Source organism: Cibotium barometz, chromosome 44, assembly GCF_041138505.1.
Source record: "Cibotium barometz isolate CiBa-2024 chromosome 44, ASM4113850v1, whole genome shotgun sequence".
In the NCBI taxonomy this organism is placed as follows: Eukaryota; Viridiplantae; Streptophyta; class Polypodiopsida; order Cyatheales; family Cibotiaceae; genus Cibotium; species Cibotium barometz.
Genome location: NC_141089.1, coordinates 28299411 through 28320344, shown reverse-complemented (window position 1 = coordinate 28320344; position 20934 = coordinate 28299411). Strand labels below are relative to the sequence as shown.

At 47.2% G+C, this 20934-nt stretch overlaps 1 protein-coding gene across 2 annotated transcripts in view; it reads left to right on the top strand.

Annotated features, from left to right (window-relative positions):
• LOC147613156 (uncharacterized) overlaps positions 1-20934 on the top strand; it is a 99134-nt gene that overhangs the window by 65018 nt on the left and 13182 nt on the right. The gene's annotated exons all lie outside the window — the stretch shown is intronic.

The window sequence follows — 20934 nt, the reverse complement described above, 5'->3', positions numbered from 1 at the left end:
TTTTACACATTTCAGCTGTTCCGCCTCTTGCCATCTCAGCTGTTTCCCAAGAACTAGTGACCGCTTCAAAACATCCCTCATGTGCAGGTCAAATGAACCACATTTTTCAACATTCTTTCTCACATGTTTTTTTTTTACTTGTCTTTCTTTCCTTCTCACTTCCATTCTTTCTCATATCCCTTTGACACCTCTCCCATATTCTCCCAACCTTGTACCTCCCTTGCTGAAGTGGGGTTTCAACTTTCCTCTCTCTCCTCCTCTCCCCCCCCCCCCCCCGGGCCAATGAAAGGAGACTTCTATAAGTGGAATAAAATCATACAAAGGGAGATCTCAAACCAAAAGGTACAGAGATCTCAGCTGATCGGGGAAACTATGCTGCCTTAAAAGCCCCGTAGGAGTGGAGGAGAAGAAAATAGCATGGTTCCACTGTCTCATAAATTTGTTGTTCTTTGTTTGTGCAGCTGTAGAGGATCCCTGTATGCAGGCCCAGGTGGTTAAAGAGTGTGAACAATGTCACTCGATATACTGCAAATACAGTGGGTGTCATAAACCTAAATACCCTCCAAGGCATCTCATCGTCTGGCCTTCCAGATATGCCTCACCGTGATACTAGCAATAATCTCCCAGGTGGTGTCAATACTCAGCGAATGTGTGTCGTTACTGGGGTGGTATCCTGAAGCAAACATCTTTGAGCTATGCCCCTACGGACAAGTATAACTGGATCTGCTCCCGTCCCCTAAAAAGGACACTGTGGAATAGATTGAGTCCACCATGCAATAGTACCCAAGTAATATAGATAGGATCACTCTTCAGTCTGCTTAAGAGCTGGGCTATAGATATCCACATTATAGTCATAGGAAATGGCGAGAAACGCGTTTCTCCATTTTAGGACCCCATCCGTTTCCATGGCCGTTTCTCATTTCCCAAGTGATGTCACAGAAAACGGCGGTTTCTACCCTGAAAAACTCATTTCCCCATTTCCATTCCTCAAACGTTTCCATTCCCATTTCTCATTTCTAGTGACTATGACCCACATACTCTATGCGGCTCTGCACTCCCATAAGCAATGATACCCTGTTCGGATGGAGCTGGGCATCCAGGACAAGAGGGGGTCCACACCAAAGATCTCCATTGTGTAGAATAGGCACAAGTAGGATACCTGGCTCTTGTATGAGTGCCAAAACCCTTGCAAAAAATCTCCTCTGAAATGGGGGATGCAATGACATATGCCTCCCAGTAAAGCCTAAGAGTGAGAACTCTTTGGGTCTGCCCAAGCATGGTATGATCCTCATTGGGTTAGTCGCACGAGTCCATTCCCACTCACTAAAGGCACAGTAGATATCTTGATAGGACATCCACCATATAGCCATAGGCACCGTGAAACATGAGTAACCATCATTGGGGTAGAGTTAGTATACCAAGGCTTCTTAAGAGTGATCCACTTCTCTCACTAGGCGGATCATAGAGCCAAGTGTGATCACTTGTACATCACATTGCTTTATCCACCATTTGGACTCAATGGAATAGAAAGCAACAGCCTCTTCCTCTTGTGGTTTAGGGAATTCCATCACCTGAAGCGGCATGTGTGTCCCAGAAAAACCTCAACCCACAAGTGGTGATACTCATCTAAGAATGTATGAGCAATCGAGTGTTAGGTACAGTTGCATCAACATGTGCAATCCACCAGTGACTCCCTCTGAGATGCAGGGTGGATGCCTTTCTGATCATTTGGAAGACTCTTAAAGTTCTTCGAGTCAAGCATTGTTGTTGTGCATCTATCCTAAGCCTGGCTAGTGCATATATCCTGCTGCACCAAGGGGTCTGCCAAGATCATCTTTGATAAGGTCTTTCCACATAATGGGCTATCTCTTAGCCTCATCTACTAAGTTGGGGGGCATGCGCGTACAAATATCTGCAGACTACCCCAAGCCTAGATGATGGAAGAAATCATTGGGGAGGAGTGGGGGTGGTAATCTACCTGAGATAAAATAAAACCTGTGTTGTCTGGTCTTAGAGACAGATCTAAGAATATGGCACATGAAGAAATCCTTCTAGAGCTGCGTACTAGGAAGGAATTCTCCAACCACCTGCATGCAAGCAGAGCTTTGCACTGGATCTTTGGATTTTCTTGGGAAGGATAATAGTTTTTCATGCAAGTTTGGCCCTGGTATCTGATGTGTAATGAAGTCATGACCATAAGAAGTTGTGGATCATCGTCCACAATTGTCTTATGCATCCACGGTCATAGCACCAACAACAAATGACACATCAAGCTGTGGCAAGCAACACCCGGTTTACCACCAGGGCTTTTGACGCTAGAACAAGCTTGCTAGAGCCTTCAAGGAAGTCCCAATCCACTCTGTGATAAGCCTTCTCAAAATCTAACCCTAGTATGGCTAGGGTCTGATTGCTTGCCTTAGCCCATTGAATTGTCTTTGTCCTTGAAGAAACCCCTTGTGTGTATCATAAATCACAGTTTGCAAAATAGCTTGTAACCTCATGCTCACTGCCTTGGCAAGAATCTTGTAGGCTGTCCCAAGCAATGTGATAGGTCTCAAGTGGGTAATATTCGTCTTATTGATCAAGATATTGCTTGTGTGTGTGTGAACCACTTCCTAGAGAGTGGTAGTGTGTAAGTGTTTTGCTTGTGTGTGGACCCACTCTTATAGGGGTAATAATAATATCTAGATATTCAGTACGAAGGGCTTTGTGTGAATATATGCTCTTATGTGTTTTTGTGTGTGTCTGTGTGTGGAGTGCGTGTGTGAGAGCATATCTTGATACAGAGTTCTACACCCACTATTGGGCACTGATACGTTAGTGGGGGTGTCGTAGTATCTAGTCCATACTATGCATAATGGAGTTGATAGTTATATAGTCTTGTGGGTTGACTACCATGAGTATATAACATGCACATTCCTAAAAGGTGAATTTGCGCATGTTCTTGGATTTATCTAGGTATATAATTTAGCCGTATTAGCGGACATGCAGATTTCAGATTGTGAAGTTTTTGTCCGAGTTGCGGCCAGTTGATATTGTGCTTATTCTTTCTATCTTTAGCGGTGCATTTGCCCTATCAACTACTTATTTGCTATACTAATTCTCTCTTTGCTACTTCCCTTAGTGCTAGGCTTCATTATGGCTAAGTCTGCCTTGCATCTCCGGAGGTTTAACAGAAACTCAGTACGAAGGGCTGTGTGTGAATATATGCTCTTATGTGTGTGTGTGTGGAGTGCGTGTGTGAGAGCATATCTTGATAAAGAGTTGTACACCCACTATTGGGCACTGATGACGTTAGTGGGGATGTCGTAGTATCTAGTCCATAGTAACATGAAACGTTTCGTATATTTCGTTGTTTGGAAGGTTTCGTTTCGTCTCTTTTGGACGAAACGCAAAGGTTTTGAAATGACACTTCTCATATACACACACCAAATTTATAACATATCCAATAGAAAGATGAAGATGCATTTTTTGGGACTATTGTGTATGAAATTAGTGATTTTGGGAGTAGATTTTTTGGTATTTTCAAAATTTGGGCAAGAAAAGGAGAGAAAGAGAGGAGGAAAGAAACAAGTTGGAAGGGAAGTGGACCGTGGAGGAGAAGAGAGAGAGGAAAAAGGAGGAGACATGGAGGAGAAGAAGTGAAGGAGCAAAGAGGAGGAGTGGACGAGGAGAAGAGGCACAGCAACGGGTTGCATCCGGGAAGAAGCGTGGGATGCGCGAAGTGGCAAATGGGTAGCAAATAGGGCGAAAACGACGGCAGAAATCACATTTGCCAAAAAAAAAAAAAACTTTCCCCCGTTTTTTTTGACCTAACTTTACATTTGGGTGAAACATCGTTTCGATGGGCAGGTTTCATTTTGTTTGGAAACGTTTCGTGCCAAAAACGTTTCGTGTCGTTTCGAGAGGACGAAACGCGTTTTTATGTTACTATGATCTAGTCCATACTATGCATAATGGAGTTGATAGTTATATAGACTTGTGGGTTGACTACCATGAGTATATAACATGCACGTTCCTAAAAGGTGAATTTGGGCATGTTCTTGGATTCATCTAGGTATATATATATTAGTGATGTCATTGGGGCAACCCTTTGTAACCTATAAAGGTGCATGTACTTCATTGAAGAAATCAATCACAATCACATCATTGAGTCATGTTCTTCACTTCCCAGGGAGTCACCACCACTGATAGAGCAGTCATCTTATGTCGTGCTCGTCGGCCACGCCCACCGGATCCTGACCACGGCATCCTCACCATCGCCAGATCAGGGCCATTAGTGCTCGGCATCGGAGGCGCCTACCTTGCTTCTACGACCTCTCCATTCTAGACAGCCCCATGGCGGAGATATTTGATCTAAGGAGAGGGCAACACTTCAACTGATTAGCATACATGGATCTACTTGATCTTAGACACTTCAACTGATCAGCATACATGGATCTACTTGATATACATTTTCCAGTATTTTCTACTCAGTATCATCTCGGAGTCTTACAATTCTGTTCTTATAACTGTAAGACAATCAGTTTATTGTACTTTTTAGTCTCATTTAGTTGTTCTCTTTGATGAGACACCAACTTCAGATGTACTTTTAGTTTTGGTCTCATAGGACATTATGGCCTCTTAGAGACGTTAATATATCATTTCATTTCATTTCTCTAGCATTGTCTTCTCTTTCTCTCTCTCTCTCTCTCTCTCTCTCTCTCTCTCTCTCTCTCTTTAGCCTTGACCTACGCGCCTCTCTACTCTGTGTGCACCCATGATGTAGCCCGCCTCTCTCTCTCTCTCTCTCTCTCTCTCTCTCTCTCTCTCTCTCTCTCTCTCTCTTCGAACTTGTGTCGCCTCCCTCTCCCACCTCCTACCCTCTCTCTCTCTCTCTCTCTCTCTCTCTCTCTCTCTCTCTCTCTCTCTCTCTCTCTCTCTCTCTCTCTCTCTCTCGCCTCTGCCCTCGCCTACCCTCCCTTCCCTCGCCGCCCGAGTTCGCCTCTCTCTTCTGCCTCCTGCCCCCTCTCTCTCTCTCTCTCTCTCTCTCTCTCTCTCCGCCTCTGCCCTCGCCTACCCTCCTCGCTCTCGCCTTTGCTCTCGCCGCCCCTGTTCGCTGTTAATCTCTCTACTGTCGCCGCCCACAACTGTTCGTCCTCGCCTCTGCCCTCGTCGCCCCTGTTTCGCTGTTCGCTACTGGTCGCCGCCCGCTTTTCGCTGCACTGTTCGCCGCTTGCTTCACTTCGCTGTTCCTTGTTTGCTTCGCGCCTCTGTGCGTAGCCGCCCTCTCTGTTCGCCATTGGCGCCCACTACTGTTGGCGCTATGCTGGCCCGCCTGCATGTCCGGTAAGCCCTGCATCCCCCTTTCCCCTCCCACCCTTGCTCAAGCCCCCAAGGCAGCAACATAACTCTCTCTCTCTCCTCAATCTCTAGGAATGGCCCCGAGTCTCCAAGAGAAACTCGAGGCCCTCGAGACGGCAATGAAGGCACTAATCAAGGAGAATAGGAAGACATCCGATTCCAACCTCAATGAGGTGGAGAACAAACTACACCGGCACATCATGGCCCTCGAAACACGGGTCACGGACCTTGAACAAGAGAACACAACACTCAAGGAGGAGGTGAGTGCATTGAAAGTGAAACTGGTAGCCGTCAAGAACACCGAGAAGGAAGAAGGGGAGATCAATGAGAACACTCTCACGACCATCAAAGAAGAGATCTCCAAGGAGATCACAAAGGACGTGGAGGGAAAACTCGAAGCCAAGCAGTCAGGATGGGTTGAGGTGGTGAAGAAGAACATCCGCAAAGAAGTGAGGGAGGAGACTCAAAGGGAAGAACATCAAATCATTCATACCACCATTGAGGAGGAGAAGATGAGGCATGCCCGCCGCCTCAACATTCGAGTCACAGGTATAGCCGAGACACCCAACTCCACTCCCGAGAAAGATGGACAGCTTCTATGCATGAAGCTCGGCTACAGGGAAGAGGACCCTCTCCCCTTCACCAAAACATGGAGAGCCGGGAAAGATTCAAGACACAAGCGAGCCCTCATCCTACAGTTTGCAGGAGAGACGGAGAGGGTCACCTTCATGAGGAAGAGGGTCATACTACGAGGCTTAGAGGGAGCTCCTATTTTCTTGGATGATGATCTCACAAGGATGCAGCTAGAGCATAGGAGAGCTTGCATGCCACAAGTCTTACACGCGAGGAGAGAAAGCAAGAAGGCCTTCTATCGAGATGGTCGGGTCATCATTGATGGCCGGGGCCCATGGATTAGCGGTTTGGGGCCTATGGGGGAGAGACCAGGCCACTGACAGAGATACACATGGCAGTATGGAACTGTAATGGTTCACTATGGGTGCATCCTGGACGACTAGAGCATGTTATGGTGGGGAGAGACATCATACTTCTGACAGAGACACATTAGAGCCCAGAGAGAGGGCTACCTCGAGTAGAGGGATTCCAGTGGGAGTCAGCATACAGGAGGACCACATGCCAGGGTACCTCGAGAGGGTCGGGGGGAGTAGCAGTTCTATTCAGACGGGAGCTACAGGGGAGACTGAGAGTGGTAGCACAGGATCCAAAGGCCAGATACATGTGGATTAGCTTACAGCTCTCACAGGATAGGGTTATATACATAGCCCTATGTTACTTTCCTCCATCAGGATCTTCCTATGTCATTACAGAGGACATGCCACAGGAGGAGGAGACAGGAGCCTCGCCATACACTTGTCTGTCAGAGGAGATTATGCATTATTCTACACTAGGGGAAGTATTTCTTACGGGTGACTTCAATGCCCACACACAGAGCAGACAGTGTGAGGTGTATGACTATGATGACATGGAGATCCTCCACCCTGTGGATCTAGAGGAGATAGCGGCTAGTCGGGCATCAGAGGACACTGGACCAGATAGAGGACATTATGGGGACCACTTACTAGAGTTGGTAGCCAGGCATCGTCTCGTTATTTATAACGGGATGCTACATTGGCCGGGATCAGGAGGGCTGACATGCTTTGTCATACACGGACCGGAGGCACGGTGGTGGACTACATTATGGGGTCTTTGGAGGCATCACAGCTTGTCACCTCATTCTCCATCCCACATTGTCCTATTGGGACAGATCATACATACTTGGCATTTTCACTAGCCGGATCACCAGTATCACCAGCCCCCACATACCGACGCCACACACTATCATCTACTTCACACACGACATGGCAGACATATACACTGGCAGAGTAGACGATGGGCTCCTACTCATGGATCTCCTGGCACCTACGGATACCATTACAGCCGAGCTGGCATCACTCCTACACACGGCTGCATTACAGAGCTTCCTACATTGTGTCCACTTAGGAGAGCCTGCGAGATCTGGGACTCTGCCCCAGAACAGATGGTATGATGATGAGTGCAAAGCCCTTTACTCACGGCTCCGCATACAGAGAGCCTTGGGAGCCATCACAGAGCAGGAGTCGAGGAGAGAGATGATGAGACTTACTCGCCGCAAAAGGCAGGCCTTCACAGAGATACAGGAGCAAGAGATCTTTCATTTCTTCATGAGTAGAGATAGCCCTATCTCATGGCGGCACTTCAGAGAGCCCCGGACACCGACACCCATTGTAGATCCACAGACATGGCACACATATGCAGAGGGCCTATACCACGCCCCACAGCAGCCACCTATACGTCAGCCACCACAGGAGCCTCGACCTACCACAGCTAGCTTCTTTACCCACTCGATGGTAAAGGAAGCTATCCGCCGCCTACAGCATGGACGGACCGCCGACCATTTGGGCCTACAGGGTGAGCATCTCATATATGCAGTAGATTCTTTGGCTCCTTTTCTTGCACACCTGTTTAACAGGGCACTAGCAGAGGGTTTGCCTGCGGAGTGGACGATGCACACCATTGTGCCGATCCACAAAACAGGGGATATGCTCGATCCGAGCAACTACAGGACGGTTATGGTTGGCCACGTGTTGGCCAAACTCTACGGTGCAGTGTTGGAGCAAGAGCTTAGCTTATATGGTGAGCGAGTAGGTTTACGCTCATCAGGGCAGGCAGGCTTCAGGAGAGCTTTCTCTACCACTAACCATGTATTCACTTTGAGATGTATGATTGATCAGGCTAGAGTGAGGAAGAGAAAGCTCTATTGCAGCTTTGTGGATTTCGGCAAGGCATTTGACACAGTACCACGAGAGAGGCTCTTTCAGCGCCTGTAGTCTCTTGGCATACCAGCAGATATGACATGGGGTATCTATGCATTATATGAGCAGGTTTTTGGGCGAGTCAGATGCCCAGGAGGTATGTCCGAGACTATTGCTAGCACCATTGGTGTGAAGCAAGGATGCCCACTTTCCCCCACGCTATTTGGGTTATACATTGATGAGGTGGCTGACTTCATTACACGGGGAGGCGGAGATGCAGTTGATCTAGCAGGTACCTCAGTACATATTATGCTTTGTGCTGATGAGATTGTATTAGTGTCTGAGTCTCCAGGAGGTCTACAACAGCATCTACATGCACTCGATGATTTCTGCACACCGAGGGGTCTTACTGTGAACCTTGGGAAAACCAAGGTTATGGTCTTTCCAGACTATATGCCTGCTAGACAGATTTAGAGAGATGCGACAGGACAGATTGTCATACAGAGCTTTTGAGGCATCTAGACAGCTGGCTGAGGCAGGAGACAGAGGATCATGGTATGCAAAGGTCACACATTGGTTCTCACAGCATGGCCTAGACATGGATCATCTACCACCATTCGAGTATGACAGGGATGCACCACATATCGGTCTCTCTCATAGTGAGAGGAACAGAGTATTGAGACAGGACCTATGGCAGCTCTATACACGAGAGACATGGATATCACCTACACAGTCTCTTCCACCGAAGATGCTATACTACATAGATCACTTCATGAGTATCACTAATGATGGATTTATAGAGAGGCCTAGATACATGGAGGGTTTTTTACCACACGGCTCCCGAGTAGCTATTGGTCAGCTTAGAGTCTCATCACATCGATTGGAGATCGAGACTGGCAGAGCAGCACGGATCCCCCGAGAGGAGTGGGTATGCAGATTGTGCAGAGAGGAGGTGGAGAGTGAGGAGCATTATGTATGCAGATGCAGAGCATATACAGCCATCGGAGAGAGATATCCCATTTTATTCAGAGAGCCACATTCCCTATGCCAGATCTTTAAGGCAGCAAACGAGCGCATACTGGGGAGATTCATTCTAGACATACAGCGTCACAGAGAGACATCATTACAGGCTCAGACAGCTCTAGAGGGGGGACGACAGACACTGATTACTACATTTTTTCAGAGATCCACCCCACTCCCAGTCCCTACACAGCAGGGAATTACTCTCCATAGAGGAGAGACACTCAGAGCCCGCAGGAGACAGAGGACACCTGGCTTTCGGACACGACGCCTATACCAGAGAGAGATGACAGAGATCAGAGCTCAGTTTCACAGAGAGGGTGCGAAGCGACTGGCTCGCTTCAGAGCAGACCCAGGCATGTATATGCTGTGGACACCCCCTTCATTGATGTATACCATTCTATACCCCCAGTATGGTACAGGATGGAGCTAGCTAGGTTGCATATCATGATTGTATACTCCATGCATATAGCTTTGCATTCTCCTAGTAATAGAGCTCCATCACCTCCCCCACTCATTGTACTTATTGCACACCCAGATTCAGCTTTTTAGTTCAGTACTTTTTCATTTTGTTGGGATGACAGAGGATACCCCACACAGGTACACTGATTCGTCTCATGGGGATCTCATGCTTCCTGGGATTATCGCACCATCATGATTGGTCACACATTGGCTAGATTATATGCATCTATTCTTGAGCAGGAGTTGAGTAGATGGGCAGAGAGAGAGGGCATACGTGCATCAGGGCAGGCATGGTTCAGGAGAGGTTTCTCCACTCTTGACCATATCTTGACACTCAGAGCTATTATTGAGGAGGGCAAATCATATGATAGGAGGATTTGTTGTTGCTTTGTGGATTTCCGCAAAGCTTTTGACACAGTATCCAGAGCCAGACTGATGTGCAGACTACAGGAGATGGGAGTGCCCACAAAGCTAATTTGGGGAATCATGGCTTTATACAGGACAGTTGTGGGGCAGGTACGTACTACTCAGGGTATATCTAAGATGGTTCACTCTACTATTGGGGTGAAACAGGGCTGCCCCCTTTCTCCCACCTTATTTGGGATGTGTGTGGATGAGGTTTCGGACTATGTAGAACAAGAGGTTGACAGAGCAGCACAGCTAGCAGGGACATGGATTCTGCTGTTATTGTATGCTGATGATATTGTGTTGATCTCAGATTCTCCAGAGGGGATGCAGCGTCATTTGGATGTATTACACACGTTTGCACATGACAGTGGATTGTCTGTTAACCTTGGTAAAACCAAGGTGATGGTGTTTAACACCACAGCACAGTGGGTTAGGAGGTCAGCACCCACCTTTACATATGGTCAGGAGATAGTGGAGTATACAGATGCATATACTTACCGTGGTGTGGTTTTTAGGGGCCCACTATTTTCCTTGAGGAGAGCAGCGGAGACCAGATTGACCAGAGCTTATGCAGCATTGGGGAGACTAGAAAGGATGTGTTCGCAGGTTCAGTTTCAGGAACCTTGAACAAAGCTCTGGCTCTTTGACACTTTGGTCACTTCAGCCATGTTGTATGGAGTGGAGATATGGGAACCCTCAGTGGATCACCACAGCGGAGCTAGTAGCACTGATGGATGGAGATGTATGGAGAGGCCCTTGGTTTCTATGATTTCCCGAAGGATTGGGGCTAAGGCCTCCGTACCACACGATATTATCCGTGTAGAGATGGCTGCTCCCCCATTGGGTAGAGGCACTCACTCGATCAGTCTCCTTTATACATAGCACTTGGGCTCTCCCTAGAGACAAATATGCTCGCTTAGCCCTGGAGTCTTCACGACAGTTGGCATCATAGGGAGATGGATCATGTTGGTATGCACAGATGACAGCTTGGTTCCAACTCCATGGCTTTAGTATGGATAGGCTACCTCCATTGCAGTACTCCGTGGATGCACCCTCCCTCTCTCTCACACGGGCAGAGATTACCAGACTTATCAGGCAGGACTTGACTCAGCTGGACACTAGGAGGACATAGATACAGCCGACACACGAACTTGGTATAAAGATGGCTTTCTATAGAGATCATCTTCTCTAGCTCACGGAGGATGGGTTTGTGATTAGACCTAGCTATATGGATACTCATCTTTCTCATGGGGTACGATGTGCTATTGGTCAGATGCGCACGTTCTCACACCAGAGATTGGCAGATTCAGAGGAGTATCAGCTGAGGCCAGGATTTGTCAGTTGTGCCAGATGGAGCGAGAGACAAGAGTTACATTACATATGTCACTGTCCAGTATATTTTGAGATACGAGGCCATTTTCATTGCCTGTTCAGAGAGGGTTTCGGACCACTTTCCAGAGTCATGAGATAGCAAGATCAGAGATGCCTCGGATTATACTTGCTGTAGATGCGTAGACATAGAGAGGGTCTCTTGAGAGGGAGGGGATCAGAGAGGGAGAGACACCTACAGAGGCAGATTACAGACTTCTTTCAACCAGAGATTGAGCAATCAGGCCAGCAGGCATTGCAGCTAGCCCCAGAGTATAGCTGCACCAGAGGTACACTGATTGATCGGGCTATAGAGCTAAGGCGGTCTAGGCGCCCCAAGATGAGAGGCCCATCTCGACACCGGCGGAGACAACAACAGAGGATCAGGACCATACTAGCACAGCATGGGAGACGTCCAGTCAGAGTACTCACCATGGAGGACATTGAGGATATCCGCCATCGACCGATGAGAGACATCTTTGGATAGTGATGTATATGATGCTTACCTTTGTTGCTGGAGTTTTCCTTCCCAAATGTTATCCATTAGGAGCTCCTAGTACCTTACTTTTCCTCATAGTTGTTGTTTTAGTTTCAGTTAGTTGTTTAGTTGTTTTAGCTTTTCTTACACAGACATTGTATCAGATCCACCAATTGTTGTAACCTTTTTGGTCTCATAGGTCATTTTGGCCTTTTGAAGACGTTAATATATCATTTCATTTTCATTTCATTTCTCTCTCTCTCTCTCTCTCTCTCTCTCTCTCTCTCTCTCTCGTTGCTCCATAGCCATGGCTACCTTTGCCTTCAAGCCACCATAGCTCACCCCTGTTTCAACATAGTATCAAAGATGGAATGTTTAGTTTGAATCAACCTCCGCTTGACATGATTTGCGTGCTTGTCTACGCTTCTCCAGCACATTGACCCCCTACACCTCCCAATACCGCTGACGCCTTGCTATTGTGCGAAGCTTGCCTTCATTCGCTTTAGCTGCTGCTATTGCTTGCAACACCCGCCTATCTATACCTACCTGTAGAGCTACTATCAACAAGGTTTGTTAACATTGTCAACAGCCGCCACTCTGTTCATCGGACATCTCACAAGGAGCATGGCATGTGCACTACAACACGGGTCTGATCAGCCTTATCCCCAACAGTGGCCATGCCTCTCAACCATAGTAACATAAAAACCTATTTTGCCCCTTGCCCTCTCGAAACGGCACGAAACGTTTCTAGCACGAAACGTTTCGAAACAAAACGAAACCTGCCCATCGAAACGGTGCCCAGATGCAAAGTGAGGTCAAAAAAACAGGCGAGAGATTTTTTTTTTGCAAATGCGATTTTTGCCGTCATTTCCGTCCTTGTTTGCTGCCCATTTGCCACTTGACACATCCAACACTTCTTCTCGGCCGCAACTTGTTGCTCTGTCTCTTCTCCTTGTCCACTCCTCCTCCTTTACGCTCCTTCACTCCTCCTCCATGCCTTCTCTTCCTCTTCCCTTTTCGCTCCTTCACTCCTCCTCCATGCCTCCTCTTCCTCTTCCCTTTTCCTCTTTCTCTCTTCTCCTCCACGGTCCACCCCTCCTCTTCCCTCCTCCTCTTTCCTCCTCCTCTTTCTCTCCTTTTCTTGTCTTCCAACTTTCTCTCCTTTTCTCCTCCTTCCCTTTTCTTCTTACCTCCCTCTTCCCTTCCAACTTGTTTCTTTCCTCCTCTCTTTCTCTCCTTTTCTTGCCCAAATTTTGAAAATACCAAAAAACCTACTCCCAAAATCATGAATTTCATACCCACTAGTTCTAAAACATGCATCTTCATCTTTCTGTTGGCTATGTTATAAATTTGGTATGTGTATATAAGAAGTGTCATTTCAAAACCTTTGCGTTTCGTCCAAAACAGACGAAACGAAACCTTCGAAACGAGGAAACAACGAAACGGACGAAACGTTTCATGTTACTATGCTCTCAACTCTACCGCCAATGAACAAAAAGAGGGGTGAATCTTTATCAAATCAACAGAGTGCTTCTGCAAATATCATCTCAGGTCATTTTGGGGTTTTTTCAAATTTTTGCAAATCCAACTTAATCAGAGCATTAATCCTAAATACTTCATAGTTTTTCAAAAATGAGGACATAAATCAAGAATTAGAGTGCTACTGTAGCCTCCTATAGCATCATTTCCAAAAACCCCCTTGTTTAGAAACCCTAATTTGTGGAAGCCATATTTTTTCCTGGGGCATGAAGTGAAAGTCTTTTATTTTTTTGCAACTATGAGCTCAGACATGTTCATAGACAAGTTGAATGGCCAAGGGTTCCAGAATTGGCAAATGAAGATAAAGTTTCATTTGATGAAAGAAAATGTGTGCGGTTTGGTGAAGAGCATTACTAGTGCAACCTCTTGCTCGAATGCTAATGCAACCAATGAAGAAGAGCACGTAACACAATAGGATCTTTTTTTTTTTTTCCCCCAAGAAAGGAGACTTCTATTAAGTATGAAAATTTTTACAAAATGGAGATTTCACAACAAGCAAGGTGGAGATCTCAACCAATCAGGAGACTTGTGCTGCCAATAGGGTCTTGAATGAGAGGATGTGAAAAAGATACAATGTCCCACTCTCTCATAAACTGGGTGCGCTTCCTCTCCGCAGCCCTCGAAGATCCTTGGATTCTGGTTCAGGTAGCCATAATGGTGTGAATAATATCACTCCAAATCCTGCAAAGACATTGAGAAACAAAAACGGGAGTACCCTCAATGGTCTGAGTGCATTTAGCCTTCCAGGTTGAGATGCTAGCAATAATCTCCCAAGAACTGTCTAACCTCTGTGCCGGAGGGACAAAGTGTGAAAGTGGCAAATCCTGAAGACAACACTGCCGAGCAACTCCTTGCCTAACCATAATAGCCAAGCTCCTGTCAGTCCCCTCGAACCTCAGCTGAGGCCCCAACTGTGTCAACCAAATGATAGAACCAAAAGAAATGATAACATCCCTCTTAATCCTACCAAAGAGGTGTGCAATCGCAGACCAAACCCTCTGTGCTTCCGTGCATTCCCGTAAACAATGGTAAACTGACTCTGAAAATCCTGCACATCTAGGGCATGTTGGGCAAGCACCAGTAATAGACCTCCACTGATTGATGGCCAGACCACCATGAAGGGAAACCCAGATAAAGGAGAAAATCTGTGGCTTCCTATAAGAATGCCACAATCTTCGCCAAAATACCCTTTGAATGTCAATCGAAATGCCATAAGACTCCCAATGGGGTCTAAGAGTAGGGACACTCTGATGTGTCCCAAGATAAGATGTATGGCATTCCACACCGTATAACTGAAAAAAGGCATGCTTTTCAAAGGGTTACAAGCATCCTTCCACTCCCACTCATCGGGGTCCCAATGCAAATGTCTGATAGGGCCGCCACCATACAACCAAAGGCTAACACTCTCTGTGATCATCCCGAGGGGGGGAGGGGGGGGGGCGGGTCAGTCAACAAAGATGTGCTTCCCTAACCTGCCAACAACTTTGATTGAATGAATTTGGGGGCCCTCAATAAGGTCGTTCACATCACATTTCTCTAGGTGCCATCCATCCTATACAGAAAAAAAGACCGGTACATCATCCTCTCTAGGCAAGGAGATACCCATAACCTGAAGAGGAACACTTGTCCCAGAGAAAACCCCAAACCAAGAATGATGACGACCTTCCAAAAAAGATCCAGTAATCGAGTGGTTGGGAATGGCTGCATCAATCTGTGCAATCCTCCGACTAGAACCTCTCAAATGCTACGTGACATCCAATCTCTGCACCCCGGTAAGGCTCTGAAACCTCTTCCAAGCCAGCACTGTGGGGCATAGGGTCTCCCAGCTAGCCTAGAGAATATACATAGCTGCCCCAAGAGGCCTACCATGCACATCTAAGATCAAATCATTCCACAGAATGGGCTGTCGGTTAGCTTCCTCCGCTGAACGCGGGGGGTGTGTGTACCAAAAAACTCCTCGGGCAGTCCCAAGCCCGTAGGAGGGACCTAACAGGGGGGGGGGGGGGGGGGGGGGGACGAAGGGGAGCGGTGAACTGCATCTCAAAAAATAAAGCATGAGCTGAGAGTCTAGTTACCTCCGCGAACAGGGACACACTTCGTGATCTGCTGCATGAGAAAATCCTTCCACGGGTCAGTGCTTGGAAGAAAGCCCCTAACAATAAGCTTACAGAGCAAAGCCTTACATTGCACCTCGGGGTCAATGATATTCAATCCCTCTTCCTCCTTAGGCCTGATAATGGTTTCCCAAGCAACTCTGGCCCTGGTGTGTGCATTTCCATCAAGCCCTGACCAAAGAAAGTTCCGAATAAGGCAACGAAGCTAGCCAATGCAGCCCTTATGAAAAATCCAACACGAAGCAATAAACCAAGTCGTGGCTAGCAAAAGTTGGTTAACCACCAAAGCTCTAGCCAAGTCGAGCTTCCTCCTTCTCTAGTGATAAAGTTTGCTTTTAATGCTTAAGAGCACTGGAGCAAATTGTTGTGCATGGGAAATGTCAATGCCCACTTGACAACCAAGGTATCTGGCAGAGCATCCTCTCTCAATCTCCAAGTAAAACCAACATCTGTACCCCAATCTGCAAGAGGAGAATCACTGATGCAAAAACCAATCGATTTATGCCAATTGATAGTAGCTCTTGCTGCCAAACAAAAGGCCTCCATATCATCGCTAACTCAGAGTCCAAAGACTCTTCCTCCGTGCATAAAGGCAGCCTGAGACGACCCACAACACCAGTGGCAGCCTGAAGAAACTTGCTCATAGCCTCAGTACAGCAAAGGGACGAGGGGACAGCCCTGTCTCACCGAACGGCAAATCTGAAAACGCTCGCCGCGCCCCCCACAAGCTAAAACAGTGCTATGAGCCTCCTTGTATAGGCAAGACACCCCTTTGATCCAGTTTTGGGAAGACCCCATATGTGCCATAGTGCCCTCCAAAAAATCCCAATCCACTCTGTCATAAGCGTTTTCAAAATCAAGCAAAAGAATGGCAAGAGGCTAGTGACTAGACTTTGCCCACAAAGAAAAGATGTTATCAAATATACTCCTTCCTTGGAGGAACCCATTCTGTGTATCATTAATAATCCTTTGGAGAATCGGCTGCAACCTTATACTCAAGGCTTTAGCTAAGATCTTATATGCAGATCCCAGGAAAGTGATGGGCCACCATTGTTTAATGTCAGTCTTGTCCCCACTCTTGGGGATAAGGTGAATCAGCCCCTCCGTGAGGTATGGTGGCATCATACCCGACAGCTACATTTCCTTAAGGGCAATAGTGATAGCAGTTCCAATATGATCCCAAAAAAGAATAAAGAAGGCGGGAGAAAGACCATCATCCCCTGGGCATGAACCACTGGAAAGAGCATGTAGTGCGTGAAGGAATTCATCCTTTGAGAAAGGGGCATCCAGGGAAGAACACAGCATCTGTAATGAGCTTGGGCATGTACACTCCCAAACTTTCTGCCGTGCCACATCTCTCGGAGGAGAGGGCACCTCTGCAGTCAACAAAGACCGATAAAAATCTGAAGCAATACCCCTTACCTTGTCAGGCTCAATCTGAACCTCACCCTGTGAATCTTGCAAATACCTCACAGAATCCATGCTATGGGAATCCCTGTGTGATGAAAAAAACTCTTTGTTGCATCTGCCACCCATCTGAGTCCAAAAAGCCTCGTTCGTATGAAATGCGAACTCAGCCCTCCTGTCCATGGCCAACTCCAGCTCTGCTCTAATTGTGGTCAAGAGGTCTGTAATCCAAGTCGCATGTGGATGCTTTTCATGTTCCCTCTGAAGAGCAACAATCCTACGCCTAATAGCTCTCTCCTTGTCCAGATCCTCCTTCTTCTTGGACAAGGCAGCGCTATGATAATGATGGCGGGTCCTCTCAAGAGCCAGTGCAATATTATGATGAGAATCAGGACCATCACAAGATCTCCATCTCTCTCTCATCTCAAGGGAGATGTTAGCATCTAGATAAAGAGAGTCAGGGATACGGACACGGAGAGAGGCTGAGTGAGCCCCAAGCTCCCTGAGACACAAAATGACGGGGCAATGATCGGATTTGGTGGTGCCAGGCATAATAGCAATGGTGCCTCCTCTGTCCAGGGACGAATCATCCACAAAATCTGTCCAAACGTGCAAAGATGCTCTCATCTTCGCTCCTACGGTTATGCCAAGAGAAAGATTAGGAATTTGGCTTTCTCTGGAAGTCATCCTTAGTCTAGCAATCCCTGCCAAAGAAAGAGAGCATGAACCTCTCCCATGAGGCTCGCTCCAAAGGGTGTAAAACCCCTTCGCGTCCACCCTTCTTGTCAGAAGGTTGCTCAACCATATTGAAGTCTCCTCCCACTATCCAATGATCAACCTGGGGAATGACATTTGTAATGGTGTCCCAAAAGGCCACCCTTTCACCTCTCACGTTAGGTGCATAGATATTCAAGATTCCCAATTTCTGACCCTCATGCATGATCAAGATCCACTGCGCTCTAGCAGGGATGATAACGCTGTGCCCAATAACATGAGGCATAACAGATGCTGCCACTGAAATGCAAACACCCTCTCTAGTCCCAACAGCCGAGGACGAGAAGGTGTGGCTAGAAAGCATCTTACGAGTTTTGCCACAATGAGATCTATCCAATTTGTGTTCCTGCAACAAAAGTATATCCATAGACCCTCCTGTAACAGCAGTGTGAAGCAGGTCCTTCAGAAGGCGCTTCCTACTACGGGTGTGGGAAGCCCTCCAAGGCCCTGAACAATTCATGAGACGATTCTCATGGAAGAGAAGAGGGTTTGACCCCCAATCTAAGAAGACGATGGGCAACCAACTTGAGGACGCCTCTCATAATGCTGGAGGACGGGATAATCCATGGGGCAAAGTCCACTCACATGCTCTTGTCCGGGGCCTTGCATAGTACGTGCATATGTACAAGAAACCTGTGCGTCCTGCGGGGCATCAAGGGCAATGGCATCATGCTGAAAATCTTGCAATACATGATCCCCACTGCACTGAGCATACTGCATATCGCCCCCTCCAAGTAGAGAGGACTCAACAAAATCATCCCGATCTGATATATCATCTCCTTGCAAAGAAGCATGAGCTGATACATCCCTCTGCCCAGAAACATCATCTATCTGAGGTACAAGATCCGAGGAGGTTTTCCCATCAATCGCACCAGGGGAGCGGGCGTGAGAGACAGCTCGCCACAGTTGGCGGACTGTAGGACGGGAAGGATCCAAGGGAGGTGGCGCTTGAGAAGCACGCTTTGCGAGGCCTCCTGCGACCCTGAGCCCGAGGGCAATCTCCAGCAAAGTGACCCTGTTGGTGACAAACCCGGCATTGATCGGGTTTACCTGCAATTTCCATACGTTGCTTCAAAAGACCACTAGGGCCTAGAAGCAAAACATAGTCCTCAAAAAGCTCACAGTCACGGGCAAGAACCATGACCCTGGGGCAGCATATGTCGAGGTAGTGACCACCTGGGCAAAGGATGTCAGCAAAGCGTGGAAGGGGGGCACTCGAAGAACCAGCCCAAAGGCGCGGACCCGATGGCCTCTAGCATAGACTAATATGCGCGAGGAAGACCTGGGAATCCGAGAGTAATCGGGAAACGGCTCCGGTCTTTCTCAACAGGGTCAAAATAGCTGGAGTAGGGAAGAAAAAAAACCTTCCTTGGGCCCAATGGCAAAGGGCTGCCCTTCAAAACCTTCTAAGGCTGCGTCCTGGGAATCAAAATCCACCTGGAAGAAACCTCTTCCAAGCAGCCTGACATCTCGAAAGTGTGGAGCGAGGTTAGAAGGTAGAGCCGCCAGGACCCAATCCCGAGCCTGGAGACGGGAAGGGTGAGATCCAAAGATTCTGGCAATGACGGTTGTTTTGGAGTCTTTCTCGATTTTGGCGAAGAGGATTGCGAGCTTGGCTTTGGAAAAACCAATGGTTCTCCTAGCCAAGGGAGAATGATTAGCCATGATGCCAGGCTTAGTTAGTACGAAAGGTACGGTACGGTACGGTACAATAAAATATGGTACTAATTGGTACCTTAAAATTTTTTGAGGTACGGTACGATATTCGTACATTTTTTAAAAAATACTTCCTAAACTTAAAAATTGCAGACAAGAAGTTACAAAATAGCAAAATCGTACCTGATCGTACGGATATGTACGGTACCGTACGGTACGAATCGTACGTACGGACTGATCCGTACGACGTACGGACTGATCCGTACGACGTACGGAACTAACCCTGCATGATGCTAATCGAAGGAGGAGGCCAACTTGAACCCGGATGAGGAGCAATCCGAAGCAAGGGAAAGAGGCAGGCAAGGAGGCGAAAGAAAGGGAGGGAGGGAGGAGAAAAAAAAACGAGAAGTAAGGGAGGGGGGGGGAGGTAGATACACAGGCGAAGGGAAGAGCTGCGCAGAGGGATGAGGCGGAGGAATGAGCGGAGGAAGAGGGAGGGGCAACCAACAGAGGAGGAAAGATGGGAGGCGGAGGAGATGGGCGTTGCGCAGAGGGATGAGGCGGATGAGTGATGGTGGGCAGAGGCAGGGGCGAACAACAGAGAAGGACAGATGGGAGGCAGAGGAAGGAAGGGGCGACACAGGCACAAAGGCGGAGAAGGATAGATGGGAGGCAGAGGAAGGAAGGAGGCACAAAGGTGACACAAGCACAGGGGTGCAGGCAGGGTTTGGGGAGCTTACACGGTCGTTCACGAAATCTATAGGATCTATTTAGAGTAGAGAGGGCTTATGTCATCATTGCTCTTGGCTCAGGTGATGACTACTTGCATGATCTTGAATCACCTTCTGAAGCTTGGGCTAAACATGATGTGCTTTTTGGAGCTAGTGCTTAAAACTAAAAACTTTCTTTGAAAATTACTTTCTTTGAGCTACAATTGAAAACATGAGAATCCCTTGCTATGCATGTCAGCTGGATGAGGAGTCTCATGACTCAACTAGCTGCAGTTTAGTCTCCAATTACTGAAGATAATGCCATCGCAGTGCTTCTCAAAAGCATGCCTAAGGAGTATGACAACCTGGTGACCACCTCGAAGAAAATTCCTAGTTCTACCTTGGAGGGAATCATTAGTTCTTTACAAGAAGAAGAAAGAAAGAAGAAGCAAAGGTGTACAGAAGAAGTCACAGAATAAGGCTTTGCTGTAAGGTTCAAATGATTGTTCAAAGGAGAAGCCAAAGGTAAAGCTTGCAGAATATGTGGTAAAAGCAATCACTTGGAAAAATGATTGTTTTTTATTAAGCAATCATCTGAAAAAGATTGCTATTCCAAGAACATTGCTTATATTGTTGAAGAGCCTTCCACACAGGAGGCTAACTATTGTATTGATGATTGGGCTTTTTAAGTCCATTGTGTGTTGTTTTCTTTTGTGTGATTTGATCTCTTGTATATCCTTACTCTTGGGACCCTATAGTTGGCATGTGATACTTGAGCCATGTGATTTATCCTTAACCAAGAAAACTGGCATGGGAAATCATGAGTCTAGATTTATCCTTGATACAGTATGAGGCAATCCCTTGAG